Raw genomic sequence first — 10,574 nt, 5'->3', positions numbered from 1 at the left:
TACGCATAGTAACAAGACAAACGATGACAGACAAAAGCAATTCATGTCAGGAACTTATCGGCAGCCCCTCTGATGCCTGATACACAACAAGTTCCTCTCCACAAAGTTCAGCGAGGTCAGGCGTCCCCGAGCAATGCTGTCCGAGGGGTACCGGGAAGGACCCTGGAATGCAGTTCTTGGGCTCCTCAAGGTCCACGGGCACACTGATCCAGGCAACAGCTAACTAATCCTTTTCACAGAGCTGCATCTTCCTTCTGAATGGCTTCCAGATATTCCAGCTAATTTATAGCTTCTGAAGGACACTGATAATGTATGACCACTTAGATTCCTTTTTCTTCAACTGTCCTTAGACTGACCAATAGCAGTACAAGCCTTGCATTCCTTTGATAAGGTAATTTTAACTGCACCACAGGGCCTTATTACTTCAAGGCTTTGCTAAATTTACTAGGCCTTACTTTATACAAGACCTCACTACATCTTAAATATTAATTAGGCTTTTAGCAACAACATATAGCTTAATATCTAAACAAATACAGAAAAACACTTGGTCTAATCTTCATAGAGCCTTCAGCAAGCACCGTTATCTCACAGACGTACTTTTCAGCTGCCACAGGGGACTCCCCTGAGGTGAGGGACTCCAATCCATCCAACCCCCTCTAGCTCAGGCTGGGCAAAGCTCAGCCTGAGCTCCCTCCCCTCCCTTCTCCCCCCTTCCTATTGTGCAGATAGCGCTGGGGCTAGAGCTGGGCTGCATCAGCCCAGCCGCCCAATCAAACGCAAGTTATTGAAGACGCTCCACTTTGGAACACCTTCATTTGAACCCTCATATAATGAGAGTTAAGTTGTCACACAATTGGGGACTTTTAAATCACTCTGCAACTATGCACTTCTATTAGAGCATGGCTATAGAGTGCACTTGAGGAGCCAATCATGTGACAAATTTAACTTCTGTCTATGCCCTGTATGTCCTTTTATAAGTGTCTGTTGCTCCATACAGATGAGAGTTCAGTTGCCTCTTTGACATGTAGCTGAGGAGATAGAAACATATGCTGGGAAGTAGAGAAAACAGAGTTTGGTGGATGAAGATATGGTTCTCCCCCTGCTCTAATATCTCTTCCATAAAGCTCTCATCTGGGGTTCTAAGGTACTTGTAGCCAAGGCAAATATATAATAGTGAGTTTCTAATATAGCTGCACGGCCAATGAATCTAAGTTAGGGGCTGCTAAAACTATATTATACTTTGTATTTTAAAAGTAGAAGCTCACTTATTTCAAAGAGTGACTCATGTAAGTACAGTTAAGCAACTGTATAGAGTTTACAGAATTGGTACCCCAAGTCCTCCAAGCTGGGAGCTGTAACAGACTCATATCCTCTCCAGTCCAGGCATTGAGATGGACTTATAATGCACACTGAATAATGGGCTTCATCTTAGAACTTATCTTGTTTCTTCATACTTTTACTGGTAATCTTTGCCTATTGCTTTTTATTGCCAAAATTATTTTTATTGCTTATAATTATAACTTATCTTTACAGCTCTATGTAATACTTCTTTATTTTTCGTTAGAATCATAGAACAGGAAAGGGCCTGTACAATCATCAAGTCTGGTACCCTGCCATGCGCAGGAAGTATTGGGCTCAGATGAGCTTGGCAAGGTTTGTCCTTATATCCAACCTCAATTTATCTTCTATTAATTTATGCCCATTGGTCCTCGTCCTCCCTTTAGGTACCCTCCTGAATAGTTGCTCTCCTAGTTCTTGATGCTTCCCTCTGAGGAGCCCAGTTCCCCAGTCTGTCCTCATAGGGCCTACCCTCCTTGCCCTTAATCAAACTGGTGGCCCTTCTTTGTACTCTCTCAAGCTTATCTATGTCCTTCTTGAAGTGTGGTGCCCAGAACTGGGCACAGTACTCCAGCTAAGATCTCATCAATGCTGAATAGAGAGAAAGGATTACCTCCTTGGATCTATTGGCTACACAGTGGCTGATGCAGGCCGGAGTTGTATTGGTCCTTTTGGCAGCCTCGTCACACTGTTGGGTCATATTTATCTTCCAGTTGATCGTTGCTCCCGGGTCTCGTTCAGAAGTTCTGCCAGCCAGTAGGCCACCACTCATTGTATAGTTGCGGTGAGGGTTCTTCCTACCCAGGTGAAGGACCTTGCTCTTCTCTCTGTTAAACCTCATCTGATTTCATTCTACCCATAAGTCCAGTCTGTCAAGGTCCTCCTGGATCTTTGCCCTATCCTCTGGTGTGCCTGTGTTTCCCCACAGCTGGTGTCATCTGTGAACTTAATCATTGCACTTTCTACCCCTTCATCCAAATCATTAATGAATATATTAAATAGCCCTGGTCCAAGCACCAATCTGTGGGTGGACCCCACTGGAGACAGTCCTCTAAGATGAGGCCATCCCATCAATCACCACTCTCTGGGAACGGCCCCTGAGGCAATTGCCACTTCACTGTAGACTGATCCAGCCCAGTATTCTCCAGTTTGTCAGAGAGAATACCATGGGAGACAGAGTCAAAGGCTTTACTGAAGTTTAAGTAGATGACATCAACCTTGTGTCCCTCATCCAGATGATTAGTGACCTGGTTGTAGAAGGACACAAGGTTCATCAGGCATGATCTGCCCTCAACAAAGCCATGCTGGTTGCTGTTTAGCACCCCATCCATTACCAGCTTGTAGTTGATGGCCTCCTTAACCAACTTTTCAAAGTTTTTATCTGGGCCAAGGTCAGAATGACTGGCCTATAGTTTGCAGGGTCATCTCTCTTCCCTTTCTTAAAGATGGGTATCACATAGGCCCTCTTCCAGTCATCTGGGACCATTCCCGAGTTCCACAACTCTTCAAATAGTTTGGCCAATGGTGCTGCTATAAGTTCAGCTAGTTCTTCCAGGACTCTTGGGTGCAGGTAGTCTGTCTGGTCCAGTGGACTTGAAGATGTCCAAGCATTGTAAAAGATCCTTCACCCTGATTATTTTCAGTAACTCTGATTAACCCTACTGTGCATTTCTTTCATCCATGATAACTTTTACTTCTTTAGTATGTACTGAAATGAAAGCTCTTCTGCTTTTTTTAAAAAGAAGAATTCAGACTTTGACTTCAAAAATTAGTTTTACTTTTGTATCTGTTTCACTTACCTTTAAATATTGGCACACTTTTTACAAGAACTATGCACAAATGCCCTCTCAGTCCATTTTTAAGAACTGATTTATTCAGTGGATTTATTTATATTAAATAGAAAGTATATCCAGTTACTATCTAGATAACGCAATTAACCTACATCCATTTGCTTTCCCTTTAACCCTATCTTTCTGATTCACCTCTGTTTTCTTTCTCTGTAATACAGGTCTAAGTACTGGGAAGAAAGATTAAATCCATGTACACTGAACCTGTAGAGTTCTCAGTAGATAATGGTCTGGTTCCTTTTGATGATTTGAGTATTTTTCTCAGCTGACATCAAGAATACACTGCAGTACAATACTGTAGGAAAAATTATTTTTTTCAAAAACACATGAAAATGTTTAAAAGGATGCATGCAGATCTTTCCCCCTTCAAATCTCCAAAGAAAATTTCTCACAGGTTAAATGATTCCAGTCAAGATCTTAGCCATGAGTTATGAATCTGTTCTCCATTAATCTGCTCAGAAGCAGTTTAACAACAAAGATTTATCTTAACACTGTTTGAGAAACATTTCTACATACTAGTGATAACTTTCTTCAGTCAAAAAGGGATGAAAATATTTGCAGTTCAGAAAAAGATATACAGCAAAAGCTTTGTTATCTGGTACCCATGGGGAACTGGGGGTGCCGGATAATAAAATATACTGGTTAATTCAGAGGCCTGAAGAGGTGTCTTTGCCTGCTTGGGCTGCCGCCCCTCCTGCCACACCGCTGCCCCTCCCATGGGCCCCACGGGCCCTGAGGGACAGGGAGGCAGGCCCTGCGCAGCCTGCTGTGCCCTGGGCCATGGGGGCTTGGCAGTACAGGCTGCTTTGCCCCGGGTCATGGGGGCTCGGCGAAACCAGAAATGCCACGGTGGGCACTTCCAGTTTCACTTTTGCCTTACAAGCTGGTATGCTGGTTAATACAGCATGCCGGCTTGTAAGGTGGTGGATAACGTGGCTTTTACTGTACTGTATTTTCTTGCATACAACACGCACCTTTACCTCCAAGATTGAGGTTCATGTGTTAAGTGGGGAATCTGAATTTCTGACTGAGATAGAACACCTTGCTTTAATTCGTGTCCCACAGTGCAACTATTGCATTACTATTCAGGCTGCTGAGGGAGTCAGTTGATTTAATGGTTCATGAGTCTTCACTCCAGAAGTGTTAACAGTTGTCTCTCTTTTTTAATGGTCTTGATGTTCCACCAATCAACCTAATCTTTCTTAGGATAATTCTGCTGTGTGCTAGCTGCTTTTGGTCTGTCTCTCCCTGTTTCACAGCTTTGGAGACTCTTTAGCTCTTTTCAAAATCATAGAGAATGATTTGGTCACCCATGGAGACTAGTCCTGAGGAACATCCAGGGCTTCAGCTTTAGTTAAGCAGGAAAGGGAGGATGAATAAACTGAAGATTAGGTTCTGTCCTTTCTCTGTGCAACCATAACTCTGAAAAAAATCTTTCTTTTTTTCATTCTACCTTTCAAAAATGAGGTGCAATATTATATCTCAGGGCATGGTGTATGTTAGAAAATATGGTATTTTTTTTTAAAAGGAAAGCTGCTGAAGAAAAATATTAAGGCACCAATAATACCATTAATCTCAGTTAGCTATCTCTAAGAAGGAAAATATTGTATGTATGAATAAATTATGAAAGTGCTAACCCCAGATTCTATCTTTGCCTTGCAAAACATGGAAAATACTCATTCAATTTTTGCATGCTACCCCAGAAGTAAATCATTATGTGGAACTGTAAACATGTAAGCATGTAACCAAAATTTTAATCTTATATTAGAATTTAGATTTGATTCTAATATTATATTAGAATTAGAACATTACATTTCGGAAGCATGTAACCGAAATGCTAATATTATAAAAGCCTTTGCCTGTCTGTCTGTCTGTCCATATGCTTTATTCACATTCTGATTGGTTGCCTGGAACAACCAATCAGTGCTCCAAGAGCATTCTGGACAGAAGACAGTGGCGTGGTGGAACACCGCCATGATGTCAGGGCTGGGGGGGGGGGCAAGGCCAGCACCGCTGACCTGCCCTTCCACCCTTGGCCCTGCATCCTGCAGGTGGCAGTGGCACAAGGTGCTGGCTGAGGGGGATGGAAGGGATGGCAGGGCAAGCTTCCACCCCTGCTCCTGGGAGACAGCAGCTGCATGGGGTGGTGGATGATGGCACTCTGTCCCCCCATCCCCGCCCTACCCCCTGTCATTCCTGATGGGCAATCAGCTAGTAATAATAGAAATGTATAATGAAAAAATATACTTCCTAGAAAATTCTTCAACTAGAAGGAAGAAAACTGAGAAAACAAGAAAAGAAGGAATATAATTCAATTCTTGGGCCTCCCTGAAAGAGGAAAAGATTCCTAGTTCCAAATTTTTTTTTAATTCTAGCTTTCTAGTTTACAGAACATTCCTAAGAAATAATATGGAGCATGCATACAGTACATATTGGATGAGAGAGACCTCAACCAATCCTATGTGTTTGTAAAATACAAAAGTTGGAAAAGTATCCTAGTCCTAGTCACTGCCATTTAAAAAAAAATCCTAAAATAGGCATAAAATGTCATTAACATATAGAAATAGACTGATAATTTTATTCCAGAACTAGTATTTTGCACTCCAGAGGAAATATACATCCTTAAATCAAGCCTGAAAAATCCACAAGGAACATGGAACCCAATATCCAACCTGCCCAAAGTACGCTGAAGTATTTATAGTACGTTCTACAGACTCATCAAATCTATCAAGACTTTGAAAGGCTTAAAATTTACCAGTAATTGTCATTACAAGCAAATGAAGTGCTAGGGACCCAGTTCAGCAAAATACTTAAACATACGCTTAATTTTAAGATGTGCTTAAAATACTTGCTGAATGAGACCCCATAATTTCATCCTCTCACTATATTAGTGGGGAGGTGAGCAGTCAGAGGGACTGCTTGTGTGAATAATGACTTATCAGTGCTACCAGTGAGCATGATTGTGTGCATAACTGCTCGCTAGTGCAGGGGTTTTTGACCTTTTTGGATCCCCCCCAGCGGCCAGATGTGGAGCAATGTACCCCCCGTGGCCAGACATGGAGCCATGGGGGGCGGGGGTGGCTGAACGCAAAGCAGCAGCACCACGTGCAAGCCTCCCCCTGTCTTCTGTGTTTGGCTGGGCAGGCAGGGGCAGCATGGGATGGTGCATGGTGGCACTCTGTCCCTGCCCACCCACACATACCTCCTAGGCCCTTCTCAGTTACCACCAGGGGTACACATACCCCCAGCTGACATCCCCTGCATTAGTTCAAATTAAAGGTTCACAGTTTGGTTTTATGGTACCAAGAAAGACATTTTTAAAAATGGAAATGGAAATTAAGTTGACAAAATAGGATGACAGAAGGAATGGTGGGATGTTAATGAATGTAGCAGTTCATCCACTAGAATATAGAATCTTACACTAATTATAATATGATGCCTATTCATGGATGTTTTCCACCCCCAAGTCTGTCGCTCTCAATTCTGCTTACTCCAGTTACTCTTCTAATGACCTGAAGTGATGTTACGTTTTACTTGAATAGTTAAAAAGCTAGATAAGCATAACTTACAGCCTAGCCTGTAATTAAGAAGCAGCTAAATATTAGCCTCCTAGTACTATGTGGTTAGCATGGTGAGATTATAGTTTTCATGTATATTTCTATATGCAGTTACTATCATTCTAATTTATTTATAGCAAATGTGTACATGGGCCATTCAATATTTTAACATTTCATTTTGTGTCTTTATGTCTCATAAGTGCACACACAATTGTTATAACCATGTGCAAATTTTGAACAATTCTTGTGTATGGACCCTACTAATCTGAACTTATAAGTGGGTACTGTTGTGCTAGGAACTGCACGATCAAGTGAAAAAAGACAATCCCTGCCTCAGGAAGGCTATAATCTTAAATTATGACAAGAGACAGGAGAGATGGTACAGGTAGCAGGAAAGTATGCTGATGTCAGAATTGTACACAAAGCTTTCTCCTTATGAAAGAAAGGTTTCTGTTTCAGGATGGGTTGTAGTTGATTTCTGGTATTTCATGACAACTTATACTCACACACAATGCAATGATCTTCATCTCTCACAGAAAAAATCCAAACTACAATAAGAAAAACTAAAAAGCTTGTCCTATCAGCAAAAGATATTTTGCACCTGGTTTGCCTCTTTTACTTCCAATGCATACAAAATGATTTTTAATGTTTCTTGGACCACTAGTCATGAAAACAAATAAATTCAAGCTGAAACAAAGAAAATAGAGCAAATATATTCTATCCAGGTCATTGCCTTAGGCTTTATTTTCTGTTACTGCTGCATTCAATTGTACATTTTTCATACTGCATCATTATTTATCACATCATACTTTACAGATTTTCGAGTGGGTTACATACAGCTTTTTTTCCTACAGGCATTTTCTTGGTGGTGTTCTCTTCTTGCATATTCTTGCTATCTTCTCAAAACCATAGAAAAACAATAATTTGAATACCTTTCTTGTCAGAGTAAATGCATTTTAATAGTGAATCTATTGTCTAGCTTGTAATTTTAAGGTCAAGATCCACAAAAGATTTTAGGCATGTGATCAAATAATAGGAGGAAGGCACCTACATGTCTTTGTGGATCTTGACCTGAAATATTAATTTTTCACTGACAATAAATAAAGTTGTTGGCAGTAATGTTATTTTCTTAACATAATCAGTGAAAGAGAGACATCAGATTTATAAGAGAAGAATACAGCAAAGTTCAGACAGTGTAACTTATAGGTTGCAATCAGTATAAAATAATGTAATATTATAGAACTTGTTTTATTTGCTGCTTCTTCCTTTCACTAGTTCAACTGCTAGCTTTTATGTGCCCAGCCATTTTGAGGAACCACAGTGTTGAGTGTCCAAGCTCCTTCTTCTTAGGGATAATTAGGTGCCTAAGAAAGATATTAATAGAAGCTAGCAAGCTGAAGGGAGCTGGCCATCTAGCTATTATAAAATGCTGAGGAGAAAGGTGGGACTTTACCCTGCTTTTCTCCGACAGTTAGGTATTTCCCTGCACTTGGGATTCACAGCTGTTAACCTTTTTTTGAAGACAGGTCAGATATTTCTCATGAAATAATAAAGGGGAGAAGGAGGTGGTCCTTGTGTCTAAAGAGCAAGTTCCTCCTCCTCACGCTTTGTCTGATGTGGAGTAAAACTTGAATTCTGGTCTCCCACCTTCCAAGTGAATGCCCTAACTGCCAAGCTAAAACATCCTCTGGAATATGAACAGTTGAAGCTGTTACACTTCATGTAAATAATTAAATATTCATTAAACCAGAGGCTGGAACCCAAGAATTCCAGATAAGTGCTATAATCATCAGGATTTACAGCTGTACGCACTCCCTCTGTGGGGAATATTTGATTATTTGGTCAAAGTGGAACAGCTTTGCCAAAGGGACTGATATTGACCCACCTTAGAAGACCATGCCTGCCATTGTAGAGCACACATTTAGAAGGTGAGAGGGTTGAGGTACAAGCCCCACCCCATACCAAGCAGGAAAGGATGGATTTGAACCTTGGATTTCCACATCCCAGCTGAACACTGGAAACCATTCAGATATTGGGTTTAGGAGACCTGCTCCCACCTTCATTCAAGGAAGGTTAAGGCATGCTTGAAAATGTTTATTGGATTACACTAGAGGTGCACCAATACTTTGGTCTGATGTTGGATTAGTATCGATATAAAGAAAATTGTCCATATTGGAAATTGGCTCTATGTGGCCAATAATTTGGCAGATAAATGTTCATGCATGCACGCAGCCACAGCACAGTACTCAGGCAGCAAGGAGCAGAGCTGCATGTAGGTGGTAAGTCCGTTGTGTTAGAAGGGGAGGGGGGAGAGAAGGGGCATGGGGGGCAGATTAGTGCCCCCCATGGTAAGGGAGGGGGCAGGGATAAGTGCTGCCCAGATGGGGCATGGCAGGGTGGGGGGCTCCTGCTGCTGCTTGCACCCCAGGAGGTCATGGGAGGAGCATGTGCCCCTGGATCTGCATGGGGCAGGGTGAGGAGGAGTGGGTGGTCTGGAGACGGGGCTGCAGATCTTGGGCTGCAGCCATCCTAAATTTTGCCATAGCCCTGCTCCCAGTGCTGCCGCCACCACACACCTGGTGGAGCCCCAGCTCAATGCCCCAACTCCACTCACTGGCCGGGAAGAAGCCAGGGCTGCACCAGGCACGTGGCAGCAGCAGTGCTGGGAGCAGAACTATGATGAAATTTGTGGGGGCTGCATCCCTCTCCATAGCCCCTGGCCCAAGCCCAGCCCCCGCTGAAAAGAGCCCAGCACAGCCCCCCTGCTCCGCAAAGATCTGGGGGCACACGGCCCCACCATGCCCTCCCAGGGTGCAAGCAGCAGTGGGAGCCACCCCCCTGATAAGCCACGGCTTCATTGCACACCCTGCTCTGCCCTATCCCAACTGGGCAGCTCCTGCCCCTGCCCCCTCCCTCAATGTAGGGGGCGTTGATCGGCTCCCCACACACGTACACCTCTTCCTTCTCCCCTTCCAGCACAATGGACTTAGCAGCTGGACTCAGTTCTATTGGAAATTGGATCTGTATTGGCCAATATGCCTCCTTAAAAATCAGCTATTAATATTGGCCCAAGAAATTTCTATCCATGCACCCCTAGATTATACCCACAGACAAGATAACTGAAGTTCTGAAATGCTTGGCAGCACCAGTGGCAGAATCTTAGGGATCAAAGGGATTTTAAGTGGCAGCTGAACAGGGATATTGAGAATTTGTTGCATCTAAATGTTAGTTTTTCATGTCCAAAGTGTTACTTAAGCTGTCAGGTCCTTTTGTGCATTTAGCTCAAAGTGTTTGTATTAGTCACACTTCTTTTATTTTTTTTTTTGCCGTGATAATGATGAAATACATTTATTATCTGCAGTCATAAATATCCTAAAGAGATTCCTATCTTTGTTTAGTTACAGTAGTTTGAGTTATTCCTATTAAGTGAATAGTCATGCAGTTTGTAAATTTTAAAAACACAAATAGCTCTGGCATCAATTTTCTGATATGAGAGTAGAAGATTTTTCATTTGAAAGAATCCCAGCAGATAAGACAGTTCCATGTACCTGACCAAGACTATCCTCCCAGAAGTTGTGAATTATTTTGTCTTTTGTTTTATATGGTGGATGTGAGAAATGTACACGTTACATTTCTACCAGAAGAATCACTGCTCTCCCAGTAGAAACTATGGGTGGACGAGTGTTCATTCAACTTCTCCTGTGGGGAAGGAAGAATGCCCCCTGCAGGAGAAAGATCTTCCAGGTATCAACTTGGAAGATTGCCTTGCAAACAAATGCCGGTATGCTCCTCTCCCAGTCGGGGGGGGGGGGGGGGGGGGGGGGGGGGGGGG

General features: G+C 42.6%; 1 protein-coding gene across 1 annotated transcript in view; it reads left to right on the top strand.

Moving 5' to 3' along the window:
* The window catches only part of HOMER1 (homer scaffolding protein 1), a 192,469-nt gene that overhangs the window by 156,180 nt on the left and 25,715 nt on the right, over window positions 1–10,574 (top strand). The gene's annotated exons all lie outside the window — the stretch shown is intronic.

Source organism: Gavialis gangeticus, unplaced genomic scaffold (genome assembly GCF_001723915.1).
Source record: "Gavialis gangeticus isolate Ggan-Ray unplaced genomic scaffold, GavGan_comp1, whole genome shotgun sequence".
Taxonomy (NCBI): domain Eukaryota; kingdom Metazoa; phylum Chordata; order Crocodylia; family Gavialidae; genus Gavialis; species Gavialis gangeticus.
This window is presented reverse-complemented; position numbering and strand designations above follow the sequence as displayed.